At 38.4% G+C, this 12,474-nt stretch overlaps 1 protein-coding gene and 1 long non-coding RNA gene across 3 annotated transcripts in view; one reads left to right on the top strand and one right to left on the bottom strand.

Moving 5' to 3' along the window:
- The window catches only part of LOC145452182 (uncharacterized), a 377,577-nt gene that overhangs the window by 314,071 nt on the left and 51,032 nt on the right, over nucleotides 1–12,474 (bottom strand). The gene's annotated exons all lie outside the window — the stretch shown is intronic.
- Nucleotides 436–7,130, top strand: LOC145452242 (uncharacterized). 2 transcript variants are annotated; one of them, XR_013919260.1, is made up of 7 exons: nucleotides 436–943; nucleotides 2,408–2,463; nucleotides 2,813–3,005; nucleotides 3,389–3,508; nucleotides 4,065–4,842; nucleotides 5,497–5,595; nucleotides 5,963–7,130. It is a non-coding gene; the product is annotated as an uncharacterized LOC145452242 (long non-coding RNA). The 2 variants fall into 2 exon arrangements; XR_013919259.1 differs by lacking the exon at nucleotides 436–943 and adding an exon at nucleotides 1,574–2,130.

Genomic DNA, 12,474 nt, shown 5'->3' with positions numbered 1-12,474 from the left:
TCTGACATAATCGATAAGTTTAATCTCACCTGGAAACACAGCATACGGAAACATGGTTATTACGAAATAAGTTCACTATAGCACCACGACTGAAACGCAGTTCTGTGAAACAGTGATTCCTTTTCTTTCGCAGTTAATAAGGTCATAGAGTGGATTCACTATGTATTCAATAGATTAGGGTCAATCAATTGAATTATTATTCCCGTTAGAGGTTCCAAACTTTTATCATGAACGAGCCTGTGTATTCGTATGCGTGTGCTAATTGTAGACAAATTAATTGGGAGTGATGCATTATGTGAACACTGAACATGCATATGCAATTTTCGTCGGGCTTACAGGAAAATGAAGTGGGATTTGTCGTTACCATTTGACAGCATGCAGTCAGTCATACGGGTGTCAGGGTTTCACTGTTAACACCAATACTATTGGGTAAATACACTGTAAATCCGCAAGGTCGTATTGAACACTTCATAACACTTTTTTCTGCGTACAGACACACTTTTTGGGCATATAAACGCATTGGGCCATTATCGTCGCAACGCTTCTGCGTATTTCTCCGTTTACATGTAACACTTCGTCACTGCGGCTTATTTTCAAGAAAATTTATACTTGGTAATTTATCATCAATTTTGCATTCATAAACCATCGCTACGTTTGGAAATCACATTAAATCACGGTATATGTAAAATAATATTACTCACTTGACCCAACACTAAGTTTAAGGGTAATATTTCAATGAAATATACATATTTCCCTGTGACGCAGAGGGGTCACAACCTTCGTCACGGTAGAGCGCGCTCGATTTCAGTTTGGATTTGAATTGGTGGTTCGTCAGGCTTCAGGCAGAGAGTAAGGTACACGAAAAAACTTGGCGAAATGGATATATTGAAGCAGTTTCTGCTACCTGATGGCGTAAAGGATCATAAATTCCATGTACTGTAAGGTATGGAGATGCGGTAAATGTTATTGAATGTATGTAATGTGAGAATAGTCATAAAATTAACTCGTTTTGACATTGCAGTAACGTCGTTTGTTTTAGATGTTTTAGCAGGCTACTCATATCCCTTATTCATATAATGTTCTTTAGATGTTTTGTAGTATATGATTCGTCTGATATTATTGCTGGATGATCGAGCTTCGAATCTGATAATATACCAGGCTGCGACCAGGTCCAGTACTACGGTACTGATGGGAAGCTGCTATAAAATTAACTTTTTTGACATATGGATAAAGGGATGTTCTCTCTATCCACACTGAAATATCACTATGTAGGCGATATTGTGGTCCATTGTGGACAAGTACTGCAATGTCAGCAATTGAATGCCGGTATGACAGTCATGCAACGGTTTTGATTGTTTTTCAACTGCAACACGTTTTAGACTGTAGGCCTACTGTTTATTCCAAGTGGTAAGGTGTTAACTAAAGCGATTTTTTTGAAATGTCAAAATAGGTCAGAATTTTGTCAAAATTGTACCGTTAGGTCAAAAATCGCCAAAATTCTTTACAAAATCAAAATTTTGTTGGCAACTTGCATTTCGTTTGTATCATAGATCATTGCACTGTCGGTGAACTGATCATTTTACAATTTACATCTTGTAGCCTACTTTATAGTCCTACCGTTGTAGACGGACCATCGTCTGCTCATTGTGAATCATAAACTGTCAAATGAAACAACTACTCAACGTAGCCTATTGCACTATCCTAACTGAAGCAAGACTGCGTGGGCATTGGTTCTTCTATTAAAAACCGTATGATGAATACTTGCAATGTAGACAACTTTGTCATAATGAGAGAGAGAGAGTGCAGTGTACGCACAACTTCAGTGTTGCCGGCCAACAACTGCAGCTGGTGAACGTTCTTTCTTCATTCTTGCCAAGCTACTTAGTTAGGACAGACACTTTCTACCCGAAAATGTAGGAAAGTATCTTTCGTTGTACTACAACAAATTTTTAATTATTTCTACCATAATACGAGATGTAACTAATACTAGAATTATTCATGGGTCCAGATTTCGATAAAATAAGTTCTTTTTCATGTAAAAATTTGTCAATTTTCATGCTAAAAGATTTTTTCAGATCAAATTACTTTGGAAGAACAGACAGCTCCAGCCAGAAATAAAGATAAGTTCTGGTAATACAATTCTAACACTATGTGAGAAACACCTAATTTAAGTACATGGGGTCAAAATTAAGTTTTTCATCATCAAAATATGTGTGAATTTGAATTTTTTAGTCAAAATCTTACCTTTTCAGGTCCAAAAAATCGCCCCGATAATAGCACAGCCAAACAAACAATCTTTTCAACAAACCATGGATCACAAGGGGTAGTATTTGTTTTGCCCAATCCCCAAATTTGACTTTTCTGAGTTTATTGTGATACGGTAACTGAGTTAAACTCTATTTTGCAGGTAGTATGTATTGAACTTGGCACCTTTTTGAAATGCATTTGCTGTATGGAATACTGGTAAGCATCACGGTGTTTTGTAAGTGAACTGGTATATCCTTAGAGAATGAATTCGATTCTGTTGCAATCGGTTATCTTTGTGAAAAAGATTTTTATGAAAGTTTGCTGGTAAAATTTCACAAAAATTGTTAACAATCCAGGAAGTATACTAACTGTGCCAGAGTAAAATTGGTGGTAACGTCATGTGCAACTTTCCATTCCATTACTCAATTATTCTATGAAATACACCCTTCTGTCATGCACAACTTATTGCAGAAAAAAAAAACTGTATCCAGTATGATATCTGCGTGATTACTGAGCAGTTCAATTGAATTGCGAATTTTTGCAACAAATATTTTCTTTTCAATAGTCTTGGATTGATCCTCAAATTCGTTCAACTGATGTCCACTCTTTAAAAAGAGCCCCCTGGGTCTACCGTGCCTGCGCTATCAGACAATGTTGACAGTGACGTGAGGAGTCGTTCGTAACGGGTTTTGTGCCGGCACAGTCATCTTATGTGATACAGACCTTTGTCTCAAGAGCCCATGGATACATGTGATTATGTAAGCCTATTTTTTCATTTTATATATCACCATTGATTATGTAATTTGCTGGTTTTTGCAGTCCTACTTTTCTCACGAACTATCTCGCAGAGTAGCTTACGGGCTATTCGATATGAGCTGAAAAAGGCTTCATCTGTGTACACTGCACAGTAAAGTGTACCCTGAACTGTGTACACTGAACAGAGATGTAGTTGAACGTAATGAGCTCGTGTAACTTGTACTTTAACTATTGCTTACTGAACTATAATGGGCTAGGTCAGTGGTTCTCAACCTGGGGGGCTGAGCACCTCTCCTGCGCTTCTGTAACCTATCTGTGTGAAATATTTATATTTACTTCTGCATCAAATTTACAATTTTCCTTTGTAATGTTTCGTATTTTCTAGGAGCAGCATTTGGATTTGACCAGTAAAAAAAAGATCCGCCATGGCACGCCACGAATCAGGGACTCATCAAGCCTGGGTTGCGGCTGATGGAAAGAATATGAAAAATGCCCTAATGTGCAGGTAGTATGTATTGCAATTGGCACCTTCTTGAAATGCATTTGTTGTTTTAAATACTGGTAAGCATCGCGGTATTTCGTAAGTAAACTGGTATATCCTTAGATAATGAATTTGATTCTGCTGCATTTGGTTATTTTTATGAATGTTTGCTGGTAAAATTCCACTAAAATGATTAACAATCCAGGAAAGTATGCTACTCGTGCGGTAGTAAAATTGGTGGTACGGTCACATGCAACTTTCCATTACAACAATTATTTGTTCTATGAAAGACACCCTTTTGTCACATACAAATGTATCCAGTGTGTTATCTGCGTAATACTGAATGCCGGTGACGTGATATTTTGTGATACGATTTTTGATGTACAACGTTCTTTCGAGTTCTCTACTAGTTACTGACGATTACCCCTGACGAGTCTCAGCCGAAAATATTCGGGCTCATTTCAATATGCATATACTATTCAATTTTATATTGAAGTTTTGCACCTCGAAGAAGCTGTTCGAATATTGAATAGTTCCCTTGTATTGCAAATTTTTGAAACAAGTATTTTCTTTTCAACAGTCTTGGATTGATCTTCAAATTCATCCAACTGGTGTCGACTCTTCGAAGAGACCCCCTGGTTCTACCGTGCCTGTGCTAACAGACAATGTTGATAGTGACGTGAGGAGTCATCTGAACGGATTTTGTGCCGGTGCAGTCATCTTTTGCGATAATACTTTTGCCTCAAGAACCCATGGAAACATGTGATCATGTAAGTCTATTTACTCATTTCATATATCACCATTGATCATGTAATGTGCTGGTTTTTGCAGTCCTAATTTTCTTAATAACTATCTATATATGCGATATGAGCTGAAGAGAGGCTTGATCTGTGTACATTGAACAGAGGTGTTGTTGAATGTAAAGAGCTGGGGTAACTTGTATTTAAACTACTGCTTACTGATCTATACTTGGAACATCAAATTGAGATCATTTCCCATGTCGTGCTAATTCCAAATAATTTCGTTAATTAAATTTAATCAGGAAGGAAGTATTTTGAAAGATTGAGAACAATTACAATTACTGCAATGAAGGAAAAGTATTCAACACCTTCGATAAGATGTCACAAAGTTTTTTGTACTAAAGACAATCAATGTGTCCTTTGTCTGGTCAATTATTGTAATGGAAATCCAAACCCATAGGAATAACGATTCTACTATATTTATTTTCGGATCTTGTTTGCAATCAATTACATTTTCAGAAAAACGAGGTTGATGAAGTCAACTGTCTTCTTCTCCAAGCCAAATTGAGAGACAAGCAAATACAATCCAAGACCCAAGCGCATGTCTTATTGAAACAGGTATCGTAATCTTTCTGTTTTGTGGACCATACAAATATACATAGACCGTTCATAGACGTTGTGCTATAAATTTCATCCTGAGTTACAGTTCTGCATTCTCACTGTGGCCTGTGCGTCTGAATGTCAATGTAAATGTCAAAATGGCCGAATTGAAAAAAGCGAGGACCTAATTCAAAATATTTTTATTAGTCGTTATGCGAATTTTAGTCGTTCTCAGTGATAGGATTTCACATGTACCCGAGCGCCTTTCCTGCGCTTGTGTAACCTGCATGTGTGAAATATTTATATTTATTTCTGCATAGAATTTAGAATTTTCATTGACATATTCAAAACTTTGGAATTTAATCACATTTTCAAGGAGCACAACTTGGAGTCGACCAGTAGAAAAGAAGCAAACACCATGCTAATTCCAAATAATTTCGTTAATTAAATTTAATCAGGAAGGAAGTATTTTGAAAGATTGAGAACAATTACAATTACTGCAATGAAGGAAAAGTATTCAACACCTTCGATAAGATGTCACAAAGTCTTTACTAAAGACAATCAATGTGTCCTTTGTCTGGTCAATTATTGTAATGGAAATCCAAACCCATAGGAATAACGATTCTACTATATTTATTTTCGGATCTTGTTTGCAATCAATTGCATTTTCAGCAAAACGAGGTTGATGAAGTCAACTGTCTTCTTCTCCAAGCCAAATTGAGAGACAAGCAAATACAATCCAAGACCCAAGCGCATGTCTTATTGAAACAGGTATCGTAATCTTTCTGTTTTGTGGACCATACAAATATACATAGACCGTTCGTAGACGTACATAGACGTTCTGCTATAAATTTCATCCTGAGTTACAGTTCTGCATTCTCACTGTGGCCTGTGCGTCTGAATGTCAATGTAAATGTCAAAATGGCCGAATTGAAAAAAGCGCGGACCTAATTCAAGATATTTTTATTAGTCGTTATGCGAATTTTAGTCCTTCTCAGTGATAGGATTTCACATGTACCCGAGCGCCTTTCCTGCGCTTGTGTAACCTGCATGTGTGAAATATTTATATTTATTTCTGCATAAAATTTAGAATTTTCATTGACATATTCAAAACTTTGGAATTTAATCACATTTTCAGGGAGCACAACTTGGAGTCGACCAGTAGAAAAGAAGCAAACATCATGGCACGCCACGAATCAGAGATTGACCGATCCTGGATTGTAGCTGATGCCAAGAATATAAAACTGCTTCAGTGAAAATGAAGTATTCAGAAACATTGTTGACGTTTTGAGCTACTATGCATTGGATTGTCATACCCTGAAGGAGTGGTTCTCAAACAGGAGAAAGCATTTGAAGGGGCGTGAACCCGCTGTCAACTAAAATCTTTTTCGCACATGGCAGCTTCTACTTATTTCTCTGTGTATGGTCAGAATTTAATATTTGAATATTCTCTCATCAACAACTATTACCGTCACTGCCATCCAACTATCAGTTGGGTTTTTAGCGTTCTGGTTGCTTTTTTAATTTCATGATACGACGATAAGGGGTGTGTGAATTTTTTTTGCTATCATAACGGGGCGTGTCCAAATATGTTCATGAACCAGTGCCCTAATGACTTCCAGATTTCATATTTTGCAGCAGACTGGCAAATAACAACAAAATCTTTTCTGTAAATCTGCAAAATTTGTATGGACTCAAAGAAACGATTTCTTTGTTATTTAAACAAAAGTGATTGGCATTAACCTGATATAAATCCTTGTAATGCAAGCCCAAGAATATTTTTGATGCCTGGTTAGCAGGCCCAATTTCATTAAGAGTAAAAAAATACTTTGTTACTTGTTTATCATGGTAGTGGTAGTGAAACTGATATATTCATTGTTTGTTTTTTTACAATAAAATTAGAAATTTACAAGCCATAATTTGATCAATTATAAATATGTTTTAATGATTTGTGTTGATCATGTTTTCCGTTAACGGACGTAACCAATGAATTTGATTCCATGCCATTGTCACGAAAGTTAAAGATACTAAATGATATTTTGTTATCACTATCCGTAATTCCCTATGCATTCATTTTCATGATTGAACGAGTTGCATGATATTTGTAGTGAGTTTGCTCTTGATCATTTGTGATGTTCGTGACTTCATGGACTATTCCGGAAACGGTTTCAACTGCTGATCTGAATTTATGAAACCCTGTCACAGCAGCTATTGGAAATTTCAATGTTTGCACGTATTTAATCACCAAGGTTGGGTATTATAAGCGTCATCTATTCATGGATCAATAAAATCTGATTTTATTTTGAGCCCTGCGTTCCGGTGACTAGTCAACCAGCCACTTTGAGGCTGAACACTTTTTAGGTAAACACTTTTAATTTAAACACTTCGCAACACTTCTAGGCGTTCAATTTTTGGATCACGTTTCGTGTTCAATTTTCCGGGTTGAGTAACACTTCAGAATTTACAGTGTATAGTAACTACATGCTATCTTGGAGAGAACAGTTACCTACGAGCGTTGTCGTGTTGCTTTACGCGATCCAATCTGCGTGGGTGGAGTCTTACAAAAGCCCAGAACAAAAACTCGACAGCACAGGCATCATACAAAGAATAACGACCTCTTGTATATAGTCTAAACTCCACGAATACTAAAACATTAAGAGCATCCTCGCGCTGTGCACTCTCTACTCTGACTGTTACTTGCGGTGGTCACACGTGTCTTTTTAACAACTGCAGCTTTCGTAAAGCGCGCTTTCACAACTCTTGCAGCACTCTGGCGACCTCAATAGCTCACGAGTCGACTTGTCTCGATTCGCATGCTTCTGAGGCCACTAGATGTCATTGCGACTATTACGAACAAGGTGAGGAAGGGAACAATATAAAAAGAAAGTAATGTATTTGCATCGCTACGTTGAGTAGAATTACAATCGAACTATCACGTTTTCACCACGTTAAACGTAGATATGCCTTCCAATAACACTGTCACGTCCGGCATCAGTACTATACCGGTATAGGCCAAGGTGGATGTTAGATTGATGAACATCACACGGTCGTTTCGACATCATCCAATCTGTTCATTACATCGCCTTGTGCAGTATATGTCATGAGCGGATCAAAATAATTGATTCGCTGAATATGATTATGATTAACTGCAGGTGGCGAGCTTTCGCACAGGAATGCTTAATTTATAGTAGATCGTTGCAGCGCAATATCGCGCGGACCTCGTTGATATGAAATAATTTGTTCCGCTAACACACTATCGTGCTAACAACTACGTAATTATGCGGGTAAGTTAGGGTTAAGCTATAAGAGTGCGCCAGTGATTAATGCAGTGATATGTGTCAGGTTTCAGGTGAAAGATTCATTTACACTGTTCTCTCGCAGCTCACTTGAACACGCACTCGTCGCACTGCCAGTTAGACGCTTATTCAGCAGTTTTGAAGGAATTGATGCATCACCAATTTAGCGATCATTATCGATTGGCAATGTATCGGTACCTCGGATGTCTTAGTTATAGTGGTCGAAAATGTAGCGAACTGATAAAACATAATCCCAAAATTTTTTACGGATATCAAATACAGTTGATATTATCTAGAGCTAACCGTTATCCTATCCTCATCGGCCTGGTGAAAGTGCCATTTGACAAATCATCAGAACACAGAACATCACGCGTTATTTTTCCGTTTCAGAAATTTCTTGTGTCGCATAAATGCGAGAGAACTCATTCAATTGCATAATCATATGGGTAATGTTTCATTCAAAACAATTGATGTTTTAAAACATGTTTTAACCAGTATTTTTTTAAATACCGTTTAAAAGAAACAAAATTGTGTTCTTTTTTTCAAAGGTTGCATAATTATACTATAATTGTGTAAATAGGCTACTTTCGACAAAGCATGTAGTATAAGCCTACGGACGATTTGCACCCGATATAGTCGACGCATACGATACGTAATGGTTGGAACCCTCGAAATCGTCGTCTGTTCGACAGTTATAGCACAGATATATAAAGATCATTGGTACGAAATTGATGTTCTGATGACGATGATAATCGACCGTAAAAAAGTTGTATAAAGATATAGTCCTGGTTACAGAGAATTTTTGGTCCGTTTAAGAAGGCGGTCGGCAGCCTTTTTCATCAAGAAGCCATAGTTACCCTATATTTAAAATTGTCAATGTCAATCGACTGCGACGTCACAATTGAGAATGTCTGACGTCATTGCTAGAAATAAAATTAAAAACATGTATTAAACAAGGGCTGTGTTTTAAACATGTATGTTTTAAGTCGATTTTTGTTTTAAATGCAACCCTACACCTACATAGGTCTATACGGCATCACAAACATGTATTTACCGAATCGTCGTATTGTGACTACAAAAATAGGTCGTTGCAAAAGGTTTTCAAGCATTTCTTCTCAATGTTCTACAGTTCGAGCCCTATTTTATTGCATGCATCAACTCCAGGCGGCCTGTTTCTTTCGTAACCGTACATTTCGCAAAACTCTGGCCAAGTACACCGCCAATTTCCCAGATGTAAGATGGAACATGAAAGATGCTGCTCGCCCATTTCCAGCTATAATTGCCTATGTTTCCCACATATGAATTGCCCACGAGTTACGTACAGAGCACCATAATCCACGCAATACGTCCAAACCATGTCTTTTAATTGTCTGTGATCAGTAGCAGCCGAGATAGTTCATCCTGTCCAAAATATCACGCACCGTCTGACGATTTATATTGATGAGAGACACATGCACATCGACCCTGATCATGGCGATTTGTCCTCATCAATTATCTCAATATCGCCTTTCGTCGCGTCATCATATGAAGGAGGGGAAACATCCTCTTCTATCCTAACATCTTCGTGTGTATATGGTGGTGGCGGCGGGCTAGTATTTGACTGCAAAGGCCTGGGTTGAGGGGTGGCGGGCAATCTTCCATCCGGTGTGTTCTGGCCAGCAATGATGCAAATCCGTATCTCATTTCCACTTGACGATGCTGCGTTTCGCCTCCTGTTCGATCTCTTACGCTCCATAGCAGATAGCTTCCTGACGAGTAAATCAGCTGCAGAATACCCCATCAAAACGAATCCAGTGGCCGACAGTATGGTTTGATGAAACTTAGTGGCGAAGCCGACAGCGACCATTATCGCTCCCATTAGAAAGATTATCAGTTTCACGCACGGAAAACCTTTTCTCTGAACCTCTGTTTCCGTGCTAGCGACCCTATTGGACCTAGTAGCGGATAAGTTTGATCCCATCTGAAATGCAGAGTACGGTTAGTCGTGGTTATTTGCTGATCTACTCGCAACTCCATGACTTCGTAAACGCTACAAGTCTGCGTTGCTTCTCCTGACGCGGCCCGGATTGACATAGCTGTCCGCATATATGCAATGGCATGTATATGTTCTTTGTCTTCCTAGTATAAACGTGTCGGTGTCACTTAAAAAGGCGCACTCTCATATGCTTAAATCCAACTTAATTTTCCGTTTTCGCACGCACCGACTTTATCTGTTATGTTTGCACAGTGATATTATCATGGCAACTATTTTCAGAGTCCACAGACTTGGCAGTTTCACGTATAAGGCATTTTAATCAAGTACGCAGTGCAAGTAAGCCTGCGGGGTATATATGGGAAATTGCCGACTGTCTTTTCGGGATAATGACTGCGCAGTGCGCATTAATAGCGAAGTCTGTGTTTAAATGAGTCTAAGTACCCTGTCGTGACGCATCATCGATCACCTTATTTGGAGGTTGGTCAAGTATAATCATTGACATGACAATGGTACTTACTTCCTGGGTCAAACACGTGCGCTATTTATGAAGAAACTATGTGGAATAGTAGATAGAACTTACATGTTAAGCACGTGGCCGCTACGCGTATGCTCGATATTTCAGAATATACCTAAATCTATTGCGACAAGGGAGTATAGGGGTTAAGAAGAATGAATATATTATATTGAAATAGCCACGTAAGCTACCCAATGCCAGCACTGGTACTAGGCCGCATCTTAAAATATCAGCCAGGCTTTCAATCATTGGGCAACAAACTTACGCGGAACTGTGCTGGCGAATATTATCATAGGTATCTATATACACATGTTTACAACACCACAAAATTAAACCAGCAGCCACATTCAGTTTTAAGATAGCCTATATCTACATCTGATCTTCACAATATTCGTTCTGCTAACCATCCAGCAGTAAATGATAATCACAACGTATTGACAATAAATAGCCAATTCTAGCTTCTCGATAGCCAATGCAGCCATGCCCGAATCGACACGAATGATAGCGTGAAAGGATGCAACTGACTTTTTCTCTCCAGATTTACAATGTCTCGCTTAACTCATCTCGTGGAGAACCGCCATTCCAGGGTATAAGAAATGCTTCATTTTGACCTGAAGTTGCATATGTGACCTCGCCATAACACAATTACCTAGCCTGAGCGTATTCTATGTGTTGCATGCGACAATGGCTTCTATTATGGTTACCATATGTCCTCTTTTAAGAGGATTTGTCCTCTTTTTCAATAAATCGAAAGTGTCCCGGAGGATGCCAAAATGTCCTCTTTTTTGGGAATTTGTCCTCTTTTTCTAGATAAAATGTGTTAAAATGCGATCAAAACCTGGACTCCGATTCAGCGAGCACCAGAATTTGCAAGGAAATCAACGAATATATGTCTCGAGGGGTATTTTGGGAGCAGAGATGGGAAAGATGACTTTTTTTAGTCAACACAGTACTATTGGTCTAAAATTTTTCAAAATCACCAGTTTTCTATTCCGGTACTAGAGCTCTCAGAATTTTTGAACAGTGTCCTCTCTTTCGGATCTCAAAATATGGGAACTCTACTTCTATCAGCTTTAACCATGCATCGCAATGTTATAGCGATATATAAGATATCAACCAGCGGTATTCAATTCAATAAGAATCGCACTATGCCCAACGGCAGTTGTCATACTCAAAAGAGGTTTATTCTCTTTGACAGCTATATAAGATCCCCGACTAATCTAGGATCTGTTGACTGCCCAAGCCCATCCGTCCAAGTCATGAAAGCGGTTGCACTGTTACTAAGCTGAACAGATGTCTTGCGCCAAGGCTGTAGTTTCAATTTCAATTTCGTGAGCTATATACGACCGTGACCAATTCATTATTCATGCAACATTAATGCTTCTCTTTCTTTCATATGAATATAAAGAATTAAAGGTATATAGCAGCATGACATCGAATAATTTCATTGCATATCCGAGAGACTACACGCTAATCATATTCATGAAATAGGCTATCTTCAATTGATCAACCAGTATATTAATCAGCGATTTGGTGGATGTATAATAGTTCCGAGGGCCCAATTTCGCTGCTCGTGGATTAATCTTTACTATAAGCCAATGCCAAACTGGGTTTGAAGCTGTTCGTTACATTTGCACCACGCTAAAACGTGGGACCGTGGGTACCAAACACCGGACACCAGGTAATGAAAACAATGCTCTCGCCGCTTGGTAATCTGTTCAAAACGAAGCAGTGAAACTTCTAGCTGGAAATTTAAACTTTCTTTCGCCGAAAAACTCCGCAAAATACCAGCACGATGACGAATATTTGCCCTGATAGGTATCATCGTATCAATACGTGTGCGCATGTAATGTAGCCTCTATTCG

The sequence above is a fragment of the Botryllus schlosseri genome, chromosome 12, assembly GCF_051294905.1.
Source record: "Botryllus schlosseri isolate E-star chromosome 12, Bs_hap1, whole genome shotgun sequence".
In the NCBI taxonomy this organism is placed as follows: Eukaryota; Metazoa; Chordata; class Ascidiacea; order Stolidobranchia; family Styelidae; genus Botryllus; species Botryllus schlosseri.
This window is presented reverse-complemented; position numbering and strand designations above follow the sequence as displayed.